The following is a 20,312-nucleotide window of genomic DNA, read 5'->3' as shown; positions in this document are numbered from 1 at the left end:
CACTTAGATTTCGATCTGCCTCAATTTTTTCACTTATGCACCAAAATGATCTTGTGAAATGGATGAATGGTATGAATATAACAGATGCATCATAGTGAGTCCACAAAACTTGATAACATCTAAGCACCACTAAGGTCTTGTGCACACCACGCAATCGGCATGAGCCGTAGGGCACCCTATTAAGTGTTACCGGATTACACATGTTACCCTTACCATGGGGCTCACCTTGATTATATGTTGTATATCCACACTGTCCATCTTTTTTTAGTCTATTTTAGAATGTTGTACTAAAATTTAAATAGATCCAAATGTTAGGTAGAATACACCACAGGAAAAGTGGTGATTGAACACCCACCATAAAAAGCTTACCAAGACCCACCGAAAGCATATCCATAATGTTTATTTACCATCCACCTATTGATGAAGGTCAACCAGGCCTAGATGAAGGGAAAATACAAATATCAAATTGATCCCATACTTTCGTGGCCTAAAAAAATTTTAATGGTCATTCGCCACCTTTTCCAGTGGTGTGGTACACGAGATTTGGATGTGCATAAGTTTTGGTATAACTTTCTAAAGTGAGCTGAAAAAATGGATGATCGGCATGGATATATATAAAAAATTCATAAAAGTGAGCCCCCACGTGATAAGGTAACACCAACCAAGAGTGGGGTACTTAATTAATAAATTTAATTGCTTATAGCCAGCCGGTTTTCCTAGTTTTCCGCTTCCCGCCTATGTTATAGCACAAATATCTTCCCAGTATATTTTCAAATATGTTATCCTACAGCTGACGAGGAGACACAACTCAACCTCATAATAGCCTTGCATACGCTCCACTGTATAGTACCATTTCCCTATGTGTGTGTATATATATATATATATATCAGTATTAGTTTCCACCATGATATTGTGTTTCATCTATTCCGTTCATTCATTTTTAAAGATCATTTTAGAACTTAATGTTTAGAAAATGAGAGGAATATAAATCTCAGATAAACCACACCACAGGAAACCAATACTAATTGGATATCCACCATTAAAATCATCCTAGGCCCCACTATACTGTTTATTTGACATCCAATCTGTTGATTAGGTCATACAGACCCGTATGAAGGGAAAAAACAAAGATCAGCTTGATCCAAAACTTTTATGGCCAACGAAAAAAATTTAATGGTCAAGGTTCATTCAACACTGTTTCCTGTAATGTGGTTCACTTGAGATTGGGATATACCCCATTTTTAGTCTCATACCATAAAATGATCTAGAAAAATAGATAGACAGTATAGATGAAACAAATACATCATGATGGGACCCACATAGCACCGACCACCCGCCATTTGCCGGTGGTAGGGGAGTAGCCAATCTGGGGACTTGGATTTCCCGCTAAAGCCTTTTCCATGAAGATCTTGCGCAAGGATTTTGTGTGGGGTTCACTGTAATGTTTGTGTGAAATCCAACCAGTTCATTCGTTTTAAGATATCATTTTAGGACATTATACCAAAAATGAGGAGGATCTAAAACTCAAGTGGGCCATATGAGATGAAACATTGGGGAAAGGAATGCTTACCGTTGAAACCTTCCTAGGCTCCACCTTGATGTTTATATTCCATCTAAACCGTTTATAAGGTCATTTTCACTGAGATGAAATGAAAACACCGGGAACTTAAACCGATACAAAACTTTTGTAGCCATATGAATGTTTCAATGGTGGTCATTAAATCCCCACTGTTTCCTCTCATGTGGCCCATTTAAGTTTTGAATCTTCCTCATTTTTAGTCGCATGCCCTAAAATGATTTCAAAAAATGGATGGACGGGTTGGATTTATCACAAACATCATAGTGAGCCCACACATAATCCTTAAGCAGGATCTTCCAACGAAAGGTCTTCGCGTGAAATCCATTTGAAAACTCTCCCTCTCTCAATGCAGCTGAATCCAGCCGCTCTCCTCATCTTAAGGCTTACATGAAGGTTCGCACATAAATTCCTTGTGGTATGGTTCGCAGGAGACCATTACTATATGTAACAGCCTGACCAGCACAACATGATATTGTCTGCTCTGGGCTCATGCCCACAGAGTTTTGTTCTCAGGGTTTCCCCCCAAAAGGCCTCATACTATGAAGGTATTAACTCCACATATAACCACCATTACTTCGGACAGCGCTTCCGATGTGGAACAACATTCAACCTCCCACTGCATAGATAGTAGTTTGCCAGCACAGTAGCCTGTCAACCACTGGTAGCTTGCCCAGACCCTTACGCCCCGCCCACATCAGCGTCCGCCCACATGTGCAACAATGACGGGGTGTCACACTATATATACATACATACATATACATATATATAGAGAAAGAGAGAGACGCTCAGCAACGCACCAGTTTGCACGTCATTACGTGCGAACCTTCATATCAACCGTCGGATAAGGTAGACGGTCGGGATGAAGGCGCTCTTAGCGAGAGCTTAAAAAAGCGAGTTTTCTTCTCTCGCACGCCTCTTCATCCACTCTCCGAAGGATGCGGCGGAAGCCTTTTCACATAAAATTCTTCCGCTAGAATGCTAGGTGGGTCCCACCAAGATGTTAGTGATAAATCCATGTTGTCCATACATTTTTTAAATAAAATTTATGGTATGAACCCAAAACTGAGGTAGGTCAAATTCTTAAGTGGGCCACACAGTGTTGATTGAACTCTCACCATTAAAAACTTCCTGGGGCTATTAAAATTTTGGATCAGCTGATGTTTGCTTTTTTTCCATCATCCAGGTCTATATGACCTAATCTATAGGTTGGATGTCAAATAAATATCACAGTGGGCCCTAAAAAAAAATTTAACGGTGAGAATCATTATCACCACTGCTTCTTGTGGTGTGGTCCACTTGAGATTTGGATCTGCCTCAGTTTTGGGATAATGCCCTGAAATTATAAGGAAAAATGGATGGATGGGGTAGATTTCTCAAAAACATCATGGTGGGCCCCACCTAGATATCTAACGAACTTTGCAAATTGCGTGCGTCATTAGGGGACACGGACTGGATACTGACGGAGGGACGCGGATTTCCTGCGAAAGCCTTTTCCAGGAAGTTCCTGCGCTGGGAACCCAAGTGGGCTCACTATCATATTTGTGAGAAATCATCTCCGTCCATCAGTTTTTTGAGATCATTTTAGGGGATAAGACCAAAATTTATCAGGATAAAAGACTCAAGTGGGCCGCACTAAAGGAAAAGGTAGTTAGGGAAATTTCGACCGTTGAAACCTCCCTAAGTTCGACAGTGATGTTTACATGCCATCCATACCGTTAATAACGTCATTTGTACTGGGATGAACCAAAAACACAAATAATAGCATGATTCAAAACTGTTTTAGCCCCACGAATATTTCAACTATGGACATTCAATTATCATGTTTTCGGCCCACTTGAGAATTGGATATAGTTCATTTTTAGCCTTATATCTTAAAATGAACTCAAAAAATGGATGGACGGATAGGATTTCTCAAAAATATGATAGTGGGCCCCACCTAGGTTCCCAACGCAGGAAGGCTTTTGCAGGAAACCCGCGTCCCCAATAGAGGTTGAGTAGGTGACACAAATTGGATACTGATAGAGGTTGAGTAGCTAGAGTCGCCGTTAAAGGTTTCAATGGTGGGAGTCACTCTCACCACTGTTTTCTTTAGTGGGGTCCACCTTAGTCTTGGACCAACCTCATTCTTTGGACCATATCCTAAAATGATCTCTCCAAATGTATGGACGGTGGGGATACAACACATACATCATGTGGAGCACATAAAACTTGGTGACGTCTTGGTGATGTCACTCCATTAGCGACTCTGGCTACTCAACCTCTGCTAGTATCCAATCCGCGTCAGCTACTCAACCTCTTTCGTGACGCGGATTTCCTGCGAAAGCCTTTAGTAGGAAGTCTCTGGGCAAGGATGCTGGGTGGTGCCCAACACCCTGTTTTTGGAAAATATACTCCGTTCATCCATTTTACAAGCTAATTTTAGGACAAGCGACAAAAAATAAGGTGGATCCAAGACTCGATTAGGCTACACAAGAGGAAACAGTAGGGATTCAGTGAGAGCCATTAAAACATTTTTATGACCATAAAAGCTTTTTTTCAGGATAAATTTTTTGTATTTTCACTTCATCCCTGTGTTAATGACCTTATAAATGGTTTTGATGGCATAAAAACATCAAGGTGGAGCCCAGAAAGGTTTCAATGGTAGGTATTTCTTTCCCCAATTTTCCCTCTCGTGTGGCCCACTTTAGTTTTGGATCCACCTCGTTTTTGGTCGATTTTCATAAATTGAGCTCGACAAACGGATGAACGGAGTATATTTTCTAAAAACATGGTGGTGGGCCCACCCAGCAGCCTTGCGCAAGAACTTCTTGTGAAAGGCTTTCACAGGAAATCAAATTCGCCCCAATTTGCAAAGTTCGTTGGAAATCTAGGTGGGGCCCACCATGATGTTTTTGAGAAATCTACCCCGTCCATCCATTTTCCTTATCATTTCAGGGCATTATCCCAAAACTGAGGCAGATCCAAATCTCAAGTGGACCACACCACAGGAAGCAGCAGTGATAATGATTCTCACTGTTAAAAATATTTTAGGGCCCACTGTAATATTTATTTGACATCCAACTTGTAGATTAGGTCATATAGACCTGGATGATGGAAAAAAAAAAATATATTAGTTGATCCAAAATTTTAGCAGCCTCAGGAAGTTTTTAATGGTGAGAGTTCAATCAACATTGTGTGGCCCACTTGAGAATTTGATCTACCTCAGTTTTGGGTTCATACCATAAAATTAATTTTAAAAATGTATGGACGGTGTGGATTTATCACTAACATCTTAGTGGGACCCACCTAGCATTCCAGCAGAAGAATTTTACCTTCGGAGAATGGATAAAGAGGCGTGCAAGAGAAAGAAACTCACTTTTTTAAGCTCGCGCTAAGAATGCCTTCATCCCGACCGTCTACCTTATCCTACTATTGATAGAAAGGTGTGTAGCTGAGCGTTTATATATATATATATATATATATATATATATATAGATATATAGATATATATATATAATAGTTGAAAGGGGTTACTATCTCATTAAAATATTTATAATCATTTATTGCAGCTAGAGCTGGGCATGACCGATCCGGTGGATCCGACCCGATCAGACTCGATCCAATCCGTTTCGAACCGAACCAACGGCCTGGATCGGTGCAGATCGAGTAGGATCAGTCAGATCTGACCGTTCATTGGATCGAGTTCGGATCAATGGTCAATCCGGACCGATCCGATCTGAAATCCGATCCGAATCCATGTATCCAATTTGATCCGATCCGACCCGATCCACACAATGTTCATTCAACACTATTTACATTAATGTTGTTTACTTGAGATTGGGATATACCTCATTTTTACTTTAATATCATAAAATGATCTAAAAAAATAAATGGACGATATGGATGAAATTGTAACAACCCATTTTTTTTTGTGGAAACTAACCCCACCGTCCGCTTGCGTGTGGCCCACCTGAGTTTTGGATCAGCCTCATTTTTTGCCTTATATCTTCTCTTGGCCAGGCTAAGATGATACACGGAGTAGATTTATATTATCGTTAATAGGACCCACCATATCTAAACATTAAAATTTTTTAATATATATATATATATATATATATCTTCCGCACGCCGACTAACCCACCTTCTCCATTCTTCCTTCCTTTTTGTATGGTAATGGGCGCCGAACCCTCCCACTAAATGAAACCATCCCATAATCCCCACTCTTTCATTCCATTACGTACCCCTTTATAAAAAATAAATAAATAAATAAAAGAGAGAGAGAGAGAGAGAGACGAAGGAAACAATCAAATCAAAAATAAAGAGAGGGAGAGAGAGAGCTCTGCAGATCAAGAGAGAGAGAGATTAGAGCGGGGCCGAATCATCAGACTTTTAAGGTAGGTGATCTTATCCTAAAGTTTATCATTTTCAGTTATTTATTAAGAAATTTATTCCCAAATTTTTAATAAGAATATTATTGCAGTTGATTATTATATGGGTAATCCTATTCATTTATGAATTTTCTATTTTTATATATATTTTTGAGATTTAATTTAGAAATAATTTTCTTAGAAATAGAATTATCAAATTCATATATATATTTGAATTTTAATATTAATTGAATTTTATAATATAATGATATTTATTCTAACATCAATTCTGAAATTTAGTTTTAGGTATATTAAATTAAATTCACTAAATTTAAATTTTAATTCTAAGTTAGACTAGCTACCTGATTTAAATTTGTTTGATTAGAGTAAATATTAATTGTATGGGTCCCACCTATGAAAAACCATAGACAAACAATATATATACATACATACATATATATATATATATATATATATATATATATATATATATATATATATATATATATATATATATATATATATATATATATATATATATATATATATATATAAATTTATATAATAAAATAAACAATTTATCTAAGTTTATATTTTAATTTAGAAATTTTATATATAAACAATATTTGTTAATATTAAAATTAAAATGTGTTATTCCAAAATTTTAAAATTCATTTATATAAAGGTAAATTATTAAAAATAGAATATGTTCAAATTAAGTTATGAATTTTTAAGTCAGATGTAATATAGTATATGCAGATAGATTTTATTATTTTATATCAGAATTGTTGAATTTAACTCAGAATTATTTTTAGTAAAAAATAGAATTAATAACTTAAATTAAATTGTAAATTGTAAATTTTAAGCCTTGTTTAATATATGTACTTAATTTCATAAGTAATAATTAATTAAATTAAATTAATCTAGATGGAGTGAAATTTCAAATATTAAAATGATTTATTAATTTAAAGTAAAGTAAAGTAATTTAAATTAAATTGTTAACAAGTAGTTAAATTAAAATTTTAATTTTTTTAGAGTTTGAGAATTAATATTAATTATACTAATTGAGAATTAAAAATTATTATTATTATTATTATTATTATTGTTGTTGTTGTTGTTGTTGTTGTAAGAATTAAATTAATGTAAATCTAAATTTAAAGTGACTTTGAAGGCTTTAAAAATAATTAATTATAATTCAAAATTTTAGTTATTTGGTAAGTATTATGTAATGTCTCGGAAATCTGTTACAAAGACCCGAGTACCACCTCAGGCAAAAATCATTTAAGACCAAATCCTTTAGAAATTAAACGAAGATAAATTAAGTGTTAAAGTAAATCACCTGTCGAAATAGCTTGGACAGCTTTCAATACGAACTGCAAGACCCGAAACTAGTAAAACCGCTAACGCTACATTGCCTAGAAACCTAGGATCAATCTCTAAACCCAGTCGCTCTTGGGAGCACACCAAAACTCCGTATCGGACTTGTACCGCACGTCGAAAGTCCGATTACTCCAAAACTATACGATTATGACCGCTTTGTTAGACTTGACCACCACCTCGAAAATCAAGTCCTAATAGTACCCCGAAACGCACAACTTGATCTCGGAGCGAAGATATGAGAAACGTGAATACCTTTAGAAAACGAACCGAAACTTAAGTGAATTAAGTCGTTCGCTTGCAGGCCAAATCTAACTTTTTAAACCGTCAGATTTTGGCCTAACTACACCCTCGGATTAGGAAAATTTCCTAATATAGGTCGATGTAATTGTGGCCCTAATCGAGTGTCGATGACCGTTGAATTGAAATTGATCCTCCGCGGTCGATCTGTAAATCCGATCGGACCAAAAACTTAACCTGGTGTAGATCCATCGTCAGGAAATTTTTCCCAGAATGTACGTAGAAAAGAGGCCTCCGGATGTGCTCTGTTGGACTTAAACAGCCAACTTTTGACTATAACCTTTAGTATACCATGGCCCTGGGGCCATTTACATCAGTCCTGAGCCTATATAAGGTCCTTTACCCACCCCTCTCTCATTCCATACGAATTTCCAACCCTAGGAGAGAGAAGAGAGAGAAAAGAGAAGGAGAAAGTGAGGAGAAGAGAGAGAGAGTATTAGGGTTTGTTCCTTGGATTCGATCCCACCTCTCCACGTGCTTAGCTACCGCTTCTGTGTCACTATAGTGGCGATTCCGATTCGGTTTTCGGGTAAGGAATCTTAACCCTAATCTGTTTTAGGGATTCAAATAGAGTAAATGGTGAAATAACTAACATATTTCATGCTATAGGTTGCCATTGTGCCGTAGGCGAGGATTTAGTATTTAAACTGAGTTCGTTACGAGTTTACCGGCGAAAGGTGCGGACTATAAATGTTTAGGTTATTATTTTCAAGGCTTTCAATGTCAGTAATAATTTATGTTTGACTTGATTATTATCACATATGTTTAGATACAATGTCTTCCGTATATTACACATATATGTAAACTATGTTGATTTTAAATGCATTCCATGTGTTTGTTGAAATGTCTGAATGAGTATGGAATTATGATTTGTACTTGCCATGATTTTTAATTGGGAATACATGATTGTTGTACGTGTGGTAACTCCTATATGAAAGGATTTGCTATAATATGTGTTTTAATTAATATATTATATGTATGTTGATATGTGTAGTCTAAGTGTTTGATAAAATGCTTGAATGAGGAAATGCTTGAATGAGGAAATGCTTGTTGAAAATGCATGTAATGAGGGCATTGATATGGGATTCTCAATGACCTTATCTATAATTACAATTTCCTTTATGAAACCTATCTTACTACTACGTGCTTTATGGATGAATACCTATGTATGTTAACATGTTCTCTATGTGATCGTTAAAATGCTGATATGAGATTTACATTTGAATTGGTTGCTACATGCTATCTTGACTATCAAACATGAATGCTTATTGTGTTGAAAATGATTGGGGCTACGATGTAGTTTAGGCAATCGGTAATGCTTTACGATCGATGGCCGAACTGTTTAGCCACGACGGATGAGCCCGATAAGTCCGAGTCGTACGCTACTTGTCGACAGTAGTTAGGCCACGCGGAGTGCTTACGCGCTCCATGTCGATCAACTCGATGTACGCTCGTACTAGTCGAGCTTGTCAAGCAACCCGATTGGCCTAATGTATGTTCATTATGTATGAACGTTACTGCTTGAATCTAAGGTACCAACTTACCAGTAAAAATCTCGTTTAACCCTGCCACCTCGATTCGCTAGGACTCATGAGCCGGAAATGATGGTATAGGACACCATGGTCGAGTTGTCGGCCTACGTTGGGGCGATGAGCCTCCCCGTAGTGACCAATGAATAACCCAAACTTGTGAGCCGAATACGGTGGTATGGGACACTCTATTCAAGCTGTCAGCCTACGATCAGGTGATGAGCCCGTAGTGACCTCGAGTATACACTAGGACTACGCTAAGGTGACTAGCTTTTCTGTAGTAACCTCAAGTATAAACTAGGCCTGCACTGATGGTGACGAGCCTCTCCGTAGCGACCTAGAACTGCTATCGTATGCGATTAACTAGGATTGACGACCCTAGATGGATCATTGTTTAGGTAAATGATATAAAGGGAGGTGCCTTAGCTTCCCAAAACTACTGTATGAAGAAGTATAATTAAGAACTTAGTTAATTACGCACATGCACCGCATTGCATGTGCCTTTGGCGTTGGAGTTGAGCACAGCGGGAGTGTTGTATGCCGCAATCATAAGATGATGTCGCAGAGGGAGTGCAGGCGAGGACATACAACATTATCGCATTTCATACTTGCATTAACAAGAGTACTTAGGAAATGATTGTTGTATTGCTTTATCATTACTATTTGACTGAATTGATAACATGTTAACCTTTGCCTTATAACTCCACTGAGTTGATCACTCACACCCATGTTCTGGGACGGTTCTTTAAACACCAACCAGACCCTGTTGTAATTGCAGATGATGACGATGCTTACGTAGTGGAGCTAGACTTTTACGATGACAAGGAGGAGTTTTCCTACATACAACTCTCTGGCGGGTCTATGTAGACCTGAAGTTGTGTATCGGGGCTACAGGGATACGACTAGATGACATTACACTTTATGATTTTGTAAATTTTGGTATTATACATGTAACTATTTTATCTGGTGATGTTCATACTCCAAAGACTCACAATCACTTATATGCTTTATATATTTATCACAGTCTTCCGCTTGCATAATCTAACTGTCTCTGAAGTATGATATGTTGTTTTGGTATAATCTCACTCATGTTTAATGCACTAATATGGACAACATTTAATCATCATTATTTATGTTGCATAAGTGATGCGTTGGAACTCGGGAGTTGGGCTTATGCTCGACCCCCGATTTTCAGAGCGTTACATATTATGAACTCTAACTTGTATGATTTCTTAAATTAATTAAGTTGAAATTTAATATGATATTAATTCAAACTTCAAATTATTATTCTAATTTAAACTCTAGTATAAGTTATAAAAATAAAATAATAATAATAATAATAATAATTTTAATATAAGGTACAACCAAACTTTTATAAATTAATAAATATGAATTTAAATTCTGAATAAAATAATTTATTTACATTGCAAATAAATAAATAAATTTAAAATTTAAATTTTGAGACAAAATTGGTATTCCAGCATGTTCAGGAGTTTCTTATAAATTTTTCAGCACTATTATAAAAAATAACTTGATATTTTAACAAATTTCAGAAACTAAATTTTAATAACATTGAATTTATGTACCTCATATAAAACCTGCATTATAGTATAGAAATTTGATTTATTAAATTATTATTTATTTTTGTTGATTTTAGAATTGTTCGTGTTATTCATGTTTCTCTATTGATTATTTAATTATAAAAAAATAATTGTATCAGCAAGTAGGGCGATCATGTTCCTTGGGTGAAAGATAATAAAGCTAGAAAGTAGGGCAATCGTGTCCCTTGGGTGAGAGACCCTAAAGCCAGCAAGTAGGGCAATTGTGTCCCTTGAGTGAAAGACCCTAGAACCCACTAGATCCTCTAGAGTCTCCTTTGTGCACGGCATATGAGTATAATTGTGTGCGCGGACATACGTCAGAGGTATAACTGGAGCAGTAGTCTGATCAGCTAACATATAAATGAATCCATCACTATGAGGTACCAGTGCATGAGTGTTAATGCAACGTGACCATCCACTTGGGTAAGGTGTTGTAAGAAATGATATAATTGTTATGAGAATTCATGGAAATTATCACATGCATTGCATTTTCACATTTCTGTTGCTTAAATTCATTATCTATATTCTATTTTCCTCCATTGTTAAAAAAAATTGATATTATCTGAACATGTTAAATTTTAGGTAAGAAATGACCCTACTGGATTGTTATGCTCATCCTACTAAAAAATGTACAGGTGCAGAGCTGTAATACTACGAGCAGGTGGGCCTCTACTACTAATCTTATTTTTTTTCTAGAAAATTAGGTTTAGTTTAAATTCAATTCAATTTTTATTATTTATATTTAGTTTATATTCCAAATTTCGATGTAGAAAAAATATATCAAGAGAGTTAAATTTAATAAACATTTCAGCAGTATTTTCTTTTAGATGACATTGAATATTTATTGAATTTGATTGAATCACGTGGATTGTAATAAATATCATTATAGTATAACTCACAGACCTTGGGATTCGGGTCCCGAATACCTTATTCAGGTACCCGAATTTCAGAACGTGACAGAAATAAAGACATCATGATGGGGTCCACGGAGCCCCGACTATCCACCGTTGGTGCGTAGAAGGAGGAGTAGCCAATCGTGCCTCTGCTGTGCTCAAGGCTCAAGGCTCGAGGTGCATGGAGCACCGAGTTACACAGCAAGGGGTAGCCGAATAGGTTCTGTGCATACAGTTCATGGGAACTTTCCGTGAGGTTGAGCTGTGTGGGCCCTACCGTAATGTGTATCAAACATCAACACCATGCATTTGATGGGTCCCCTTTAAATTATGGGATATCCCAAAAATCAGCCGTATACGGAACTCAGGTGGACCATACCATCTAAAAGCATGTGAAGACATTCCTAAAACATATAAAAGCACTTGGTGGGGCCCAGCTAAAATTTGGATGCATCTGAAACTTGGTCTGACCCCTCATCCAAGTGAGACACACATAATGGATGGTCTGGATTTGTAAACCACACTTCAGTGGGCCCAAAAAAGGATTGTGATATTTTAATGGGAGGGTAAACGTAAGTACGTAACGCCTCTAGCAAGTGTACTCCGTACGTAAGAGACGGCCATGCACCATGTCGGTTTGTGTATTGGCGTAAGCAAGTTCTGTGGGCCCCATCGTGAGGTATGTGTTATATCCAAACCATCCATCCATTTGGCTGGTTCGTCTTAAAGCTTGAACCAAAAAATAAGACAAATCTAAAGATCGAGTGGACCACACTGCAAAAAGCAGTAGGGGTTGAATGTCAACTATTGAAACAGAGAATTTGATCCGAACTGTACCCAACCCGATCCGACTCGATTTTACTGACCAATTCGGACTCGGTTCGGGTCAAGTTAGCAGTATGACGAATCGGATCGAGTCAAACGACCTCGACCCAGTCCCGGATTGAATCGAGTTTGGTCATGGTATCGAAAGTTTCAAACTGAGTCAAGTTGGACTTAATCCGGTCCGACTCGACTCAATGCCCGCCTCTAATTGCAGCCACCGAGATGTGGTTCACAAATCCAACCCATCCATTGTGTGTGTCCCATTTGGATGAGGGGTGAGAGCAAGTTTCAACTGCATTCAAAACTCAGGTGGGCCCCACCCAGTGTTTTTATATGTTTTAAGCATGTCTTCACATGGTTTTAGATGGCACGGCCCACATGAGTTCCATAAACCGTTGATTTTTGGATATCCTATCAACTAAAAGGGACCCATCAAATGCACAGTGTTGATGTTTGACACACATCACAATAGGGCCCACACAGCTCAACTTCATGGGAAGTTCCAATGAGGTCAGCTCATGGGAACTTCCCATGAGGTCGAGCTGTGTGGGTCTACCGTGATGCGTGTTGAATATCTACCCCATTAGTCCGATGCACCATTCCATGGTGTGCCTTGAGCTTAAAAATCAACCCAACCGATGACTTGTGTGGGCCACACCACATACAAAAGTTGAGAGGGGTTACCCTCCCAATAAAACATTCATAATCATTTGTTTGGGCCACCGAGATATGGTTCACAAATCCATCCCATCCATTATGTGTGTCCCACTTGGATGAGAGGTCAGACCAATTTTAAGATGCATCCATATTTTATGTGGGCCCCACAAAGTGCTTTTATATGTTTTTAGGCATGTCTTCATATGATTTTAGATGGTATAGCCCACCTGAGTTTCATATACGGCTAATTTTGAGGATATCCCATAATTTAAAGGGGACCCATCAAATGCACGGTGTTGATGTTCGACACGCATAACAGTGGGGCCCACACAACTCAACCTCATGGGAAGTTCCCATGAGCTCGACTGCATAGAACCATTTCCCTGTACATATAATAGTCCATGTGATGATGCCAAATCCCATGAAACCCCAAGGGACAAATTTACAACCCCCATCTAAAATTCTTATGGGCCATAGAAAAGAGAAATGAAAATCACGGGAGGAAACTGTTTTCATTTTCATGGCCCACCAAAGTTTTGGATCAAAGTAAAAATTGGGCTTGCGGGGTTTCATGAGGTGCTGCTTCACATGGACCATTCATGTTTTGGATTCACACCATATGAGAGACGCGCGCACGCACGCCCGCGCGCACACACACACACACACACATATATATCCAATCGTGCTCTGGATATGCCTCAATTCTGAGTTCATGACCTAAAATGATATGGTAAAATAGATGAACGGTGTGGATAAGACACATACACCATAGTGGGCCTCATGGTTTACTCAGCAAGCAATCGGTGTGCTAAGTAGCCTTAGCGTGTACATGTGAAGAAACCCGTTCCAGTCCTGGGTTAGGCAGCATGTGTTTCTTTATGCACATGCGACCCACTTGATCAATAGACGGATTAAGAACATTATCTTTGGAAATAAGGATTTGATCAATTTTTAGGTTGGGCCGATTGGCTAGGTTGATCCTGGCCCTGAAAATTGATCAAGGGTATATCCCTGGCACTGGACTTGATTATGTGTGGATTGGCCTTAACCGACCGGCCCAAACTTGGCCCATTGACACCCTTACAGTGATATGCAGAAGGGCCCACCAAAGTCTTTTATTTCACCTGTTGTGCAAGATTGGGCCGTCTTACTTACAATGTCGTCCAGAAATTAGGTCCAAATGGTCCGTGAGGTTAAGAGAAATGGAGACTTGGAGAAGGAATTAAAAGGGACAATGGTCTATAAATAGGTAGCCTTTCTTTTTAATTGCCCATTCAGTGGCCACCACAAATAAAACCGTTTGGATCCAAGCTTTTCTTCAACGGAATGAAGACAGTTTGTAATGGATGTTTTGGTGGGCCTTTTTTTTTCCTATGCTTTGATATTTCACGGTCTATAAGTAGAGCCCATTCAAAATATATGTAGGTTGAATGCATTTTGTATGCCATCTCTGACCAAATGTGGACAGTGCTGATTATAGGTGAGTGCAATCTAATGAAAACAGAACTTAATGCACAATTGTGTGTGTGAGAGAGAGAGAGAAAGAGAGAGATGGATAAAATGCCTTTGGCTGGCTCTGTGGTGGACAGCCAACATAATTTCGGATGCACATGCAAACATTCGTGAGCACTAAGGCAAGTGGGCCTACTTGAGCATGAAGTTCAAGTAGGCCAATGAAGGTACTCTTTGAGCCCAATGGTCAGTGAAGCTCTTCTTCTTCTTCTTCTTCTTCTTCTTTTTGGTTGGAATCAAGCCGAATTCATGGTTGTTGATATTTGTTACGGGCCTTGATACATGGACAATAAGTACTGCGTCACATGATTAATGTGGTTTGCGGACTCCACAAGGTCCTGTATGTGGGCCACCTAGAAATGGACAAGCACTTGTAACATTTAGCCCTTTAATGCTCGTGGCAACTTGATACGCTATGGTTTAATTGAAGGCATGGTCTTTTATACAGTACTGAACCACGGAACATGATTTGTTTGTTGATCAAGGTGCTTTCAATCTAGTGAAATTTAAGGTCTTCAATTGATCAACGGCTTGGTCAACCGATCAAGAAAATCACGAATAAATCAATTTAGTCTATGGATAGTTTTGGACATGTTCGATCGATCAAATATTAAGGCTCGATCAATCGAGATAATTAATTTGGAAAAACCAAGTTGCGTCTTTGGACGCTTTTATGCATGTTCGATCGGATAGAACATGTGGTGTTGATCATTGACAAGGGTAACTTCTGCGTAAGTGTACGGTTTTGTTTTTAATTCCGGATTTGGATTATATAAATCTTGTTCTATGTGAGATTAAGGTAAGCAAAAAAACGTTGTGGTAGAGAGAATTGGAGTTTTGAGAAGGAAAATTCGTCTTTAGAGACAAGGGTTTAGAATCTGTAAGTTGTCCATCTCTTATAATTCTTGATTTATAGTGGATTGTTTACCGCTTGGTGCCATGTTTTTTTTTTCCTGCAATGATTTTTCCATATAAAATCGTTGTGTGTGTGTGTGTTTTTTTTTTTTTTTTTCTTTTTGTGATTGCTTGAAATTTTTGTTTATCTATTGCATGTTTGATTCGTTCTAAAGTTGCTTCCACACTAAACGTGTGGCGGCTACGCACAAGAAGTGGTATCAAAGAATGAGCTTTACGTTGGGTTGTTTTAGATCAAATCTGATACCTGGGTTCAAAAGGATCGAATGTGAAGTTCGAGATGGAAAAGTTCACGTCGAAAAAATAACTTCGAATTATGGAAGTTGAAGATGAAAGCCCTCCTAATTCACCAACGGGTGTCACAGTCTCTCCATGGCAAAACAAGACATTCTAAAACAATGAAGGAAGATGATTGAGATGACCTAGATTAGAGAGTGATTAACGCAATGCAATTGTACTTGACCAATGATGTCTTTTAGAATGTTTTTTCTGAGATGACTACCGCACGCGCTTCTAGGCAAAGTTAGAAAGCTTTTACATGATGAAGTCACTCTCCAATCACCTATATCTGAAGAGACAAATGTATACTCTGAAGATGGTGGAATGGTCGGATTTCTCTGAACACCTTAGAACCTTCAATAAACTAATTTGTAAATTGACAAGCGTGGATATGAAGATCGACGAATAAGATAAAGCCCTAATATTGTTGACATTCATTTCATATTCTTAAGAAAATATTGTGGATACTTTGTGTCATGGTAGAGATACATTAGACCTCGATATTATTATCACTACCCTTTAGTCGAATCAATAGATAAGAAATAATGGTAGGGATTGTACTCCTATATGGACACTGGTTGGGAAGGGGAGATCGTCTAAGCAAGAAAAGGGTAAGTTGTGATCAGGGTCTAAGTCGAAGAGTAAAGAGAAGCTGAGTGCTGAATTGTGGCAGGATTAGACATATGGAGAAGGATTGTACAAACTCTAAAATACATAAGGATGAGAATTCAAATAATTCACCGAAAGAGGCCAATTCAGTGGAATCCAATAAGGAAATAAGTGGCTGTGATGTATTATCTATTTCTAAGGTCGGACACTTCTGTATGTAATGGATCTTGGATACGGGAGCATCGTATCACATGTGCCCTCATCAAAGTTGGTTCGCCATGTATAACGAGTATGATAGTGCACTGACATTTATGAGAAATAATCATGCTTGTAAGATAATTATAATGTAAGGCACATTTCGAGTCTGAAAAAGATTATGATATCTCTAAGAGCTCTCGAGGCACTCGAATACAAATTCTTTGGGTACAAAGGTGTCCTAAAAGTTTTGAAGTGGACACTCACAATTATAAAGGCATAGAGGAGTGAAAACCTTTATATGTTGATCAGGAGCACTATATTAAGTGGAGCTGAAGCGTGGATCCTTACTCTTGCTTGGGTGGTAGACTCTCAGGAGTTTCAACACCCGGTCAAGGGTTTGAGTATCTATAGGTGGTGAAATTCCACTAGCGTGAGTGTGTGGGGTATGTGTGCGTGTGTGTAGAAAAAAAAAAGTGGAGCTGAAGCATTTGTAGCGGAAACAACGTTTGCACGTGTGTGACATGTGCACCTAGGCCACATGAGTGAGCATGGTATGAAGGTACTCCTAGATCATGGTTTAATTCATTCTTTTAAAAAAATTATTTGGATGTATGTGAACATTGCATATATAGTAAATAGTCAAGATTATCATTTTAAATCGAGAAGCATAGTAGTAAGTGACTGTTAAATTATGTGTATTCTGACATGTGGGAGTCGTCACCCATCATTTCTAGAGGGTCATCATTATTCATAACATTCATTGAAGACTTCTCTAAAAGGTATGTGTTTGTTTTCTAAAACATAAATATGATGTATTTGCCACTTTCAAGTTGTGGAAGGTTACGATGGAAAAGAAGTTATGGTAACAGTTGAAAGTATTGAGGACCGATAACAATGGAGAATTTACATCAAATAAATTTAATCGAGTATTGTAAGGATGAGAGGATTATTAAGCACAAAACAGTGAGACACACACTAAAGCAGAATGGTGTAGCAAAATGTATGAATCATACTCTTTTGGAAATGGCCTGAAGTATGTTGAGTAATGTTGTGTTAGGCAATGACCTATGGGCTGAGGCCATTAACAGAGCTTGTTATTTGGTGAATAATTAGTCCTTATCTACGACTATTAATTACAGGATTCAAGAAGAAGTATGCGGTGGTCATGAAGTAGACTACTAAGGGTTGCATGTATTTGGTTATAATACTTACTCTCATGTACCATCTATTAAGAGAGATAAAATAGATCAAATGGTGAAGAAGTGTACATTTGTCGATTATGGTGATGGTGTGAAAGGATACAGGTTGTATGACCAGGTCACATATAAGATCACAATTAGCTGAGACGTCAAGTTTGATGTGAGTTCCTTGTTCCATAAGGATGAACGCAAATAAATAAAAAAATCAACGGTAATTGATATTGAAATTGATAATGGTGAGACACTTAAGTAGAAGCCGAGCCGCAAGAAGAGGAACATGTGCAGGTAGAGCCATAACCTGTCAAGAGGTAACCCACCGAGAAATCGCATATTATCGTTACGGTATAGAGATGACTCAAACGTTGTACTCACCCTTATTATGGATAAGAGGGGCTCATATCTATTTTTCAGAAAGCCCTTGATGACTTAGATGTAAAAAAGTGGATGGCAGCGATGTAGGATGAGATTGATTTTTTATACAAAAGTAAAACGTGAGAGCTGGCGGAGCTTCATGTTGAGTGAAAAATAATTGGATAAAAGTGGATCTTTTGTAAGAAAATGAATAAGTACAAGACGAGATTGGCTGCAAAGGGATATACTCATAGAGAAGACATCAACTTCGGTGAGATATTCACACCAATTGTGAAGTAAGTAACTATCAAGTTCGTATTAGTTCTGGTTGCTCAATACAATCTGTAATTAGAATAGTTAGATGTGAAGACGACTTTTATATATGCGGAATTAGAAAAATAAATTTACATGAAGTAACCAGAAGAATTTGAAGTACATAAGTCAGGTAATAAAGTTTGCAAGTTAAACAGGTCATTGTATAGCCTGAAATAGACACCTAAGTAGTGGTATAAAAAAATTGATTCTTTCATTTTGAGATAACGTTTTATTATAAGTGAATTCAATCATATTCTATATCATTGAATGATAGGGAATTCATAATTCTTATGTTGATGGTATGCATATTGTCAGCCATAACATGTCTGAAATCAACATATTAAAGGCTCAATTATCTAAGATATTAAAGCTAAAAGATCTAGAGGCTGCAAAGAAGATTATTGACATTGATATACACAGGGACAGAGAAATGAGTGGGTTATGATTGTCTCGAGAAGAGTATCTTGAGAAGGTTTTGGTCAAGTTTGGACTTGATAATCCTAAATTGGTTAGCATTCCCCATGCTAGTCACTTTCGAATTTATTCAGAACAATGTCTTATTACAGATAAAGAAGAGCAGTATATGTCTCGTATGACCTACTCGAGCGTATTTGACAGTCTAATATTGTATGTCATGGTTTGTAATAAACTGGATATTTCACATGCAGTGGGTGTTGCGCGTAGATATATGTCAAACCCTGGCAAGTAACACTGGGAGACAATGAAATAGTTACTTTGTAACATACAAGGTACAACTAGCTATATCTTATTATTCAGAAAATATGAGGAGAAATTAGTAGGTAAAACGGACGCCAATTATGTCTGGTAATATGGATAATAGAAGATCGACTTCCAGTTACTTGTTTGTGCTAGCGGGTGGAACGATCAATTGGATGTCGAAGTTTCAATTTTTTGTTGTTCTTTCCACAACCGAAAGTGAGTATATGACGATGACAGAAGCATTCAAGAAAGTGGTCTAATTGAGAGGTATGATGAATAAGTTGGAGCTTCAGCAGGAAGTTGTGCCTATGCATTGTTATAGTGAAAGAGTGATCAATTTGGCGAAGAACTCATTATACCATTCTTGGACTAATTAAACACATTAATGTGCATTATCACTTTACCTGATAGATGTTATAGGAATAAAGTATCACTCTTGAGAAGATTCACACAAGTAAGAATCTATCTGATATTCTTACAATGGTGGTTCCTATAGAGAAGTTCAAGTTTTGCTTGACTAATCTGAACTTGGCGATGGATGAATGAAGACGGAGTATGCATATGAAGCAATTGTGAAGCTATACTGAAGATTAGAGATGGGGATAACAGCCTGGATCATTAGAGACTTTATATTGAAACGATAGGGGATATTGTTGTGCCTTCAATATGGTGAAATTCAGGGTCATCGATTGATTGACAGTCTAGTCGATCAATCGAGGAAATTCCGAATAAATTAGTTTAATCTCTGGACAGTTTTAGATATATTTGATCAATCGAACATTAAGGCATAATCGATTGAGATAATTAGGAAAAACCAAGTTAGGTCTTTGGACACTTTTATGCATGTTTGATCAGATCAAACATGTGGTGTCTATTGATCGGATTCGATCGATTGAAAGACAAATTGATGAGTTGCACAATTTCTGCATAAGTGCGGAATTTTATTTCTAATTCTGAATTTTAATCATATAAACCTTGTTATATGTGGGATTAGGGTAAACAAAAACGTTGTGCTTGAAAGAAATAGAGTTTTAAGGAGGGGAATTCATCTTTAGAGAGGGTTTCGAATATGTAAGAGTTGTTTATCTCTTGTAATTCTCAATTCAT

This window comes from Magnolia sinica, chromosome 13, assembly GCF_029962835.1.
Source record: "Magnolia sinica isolate HGM2019 chromosome 13, MsV1, whole genome shotgun sequence".
Taxonomy (NCBI): Eukaryota; Viridiplantae; Streptophyta; class Magnoliopsida; order Magnoliales; family Magnoliaceae; genus Magnolia; species Magnolia sinica.
This window is presented reverse-complemented; position numbering follows the sequence as displayed.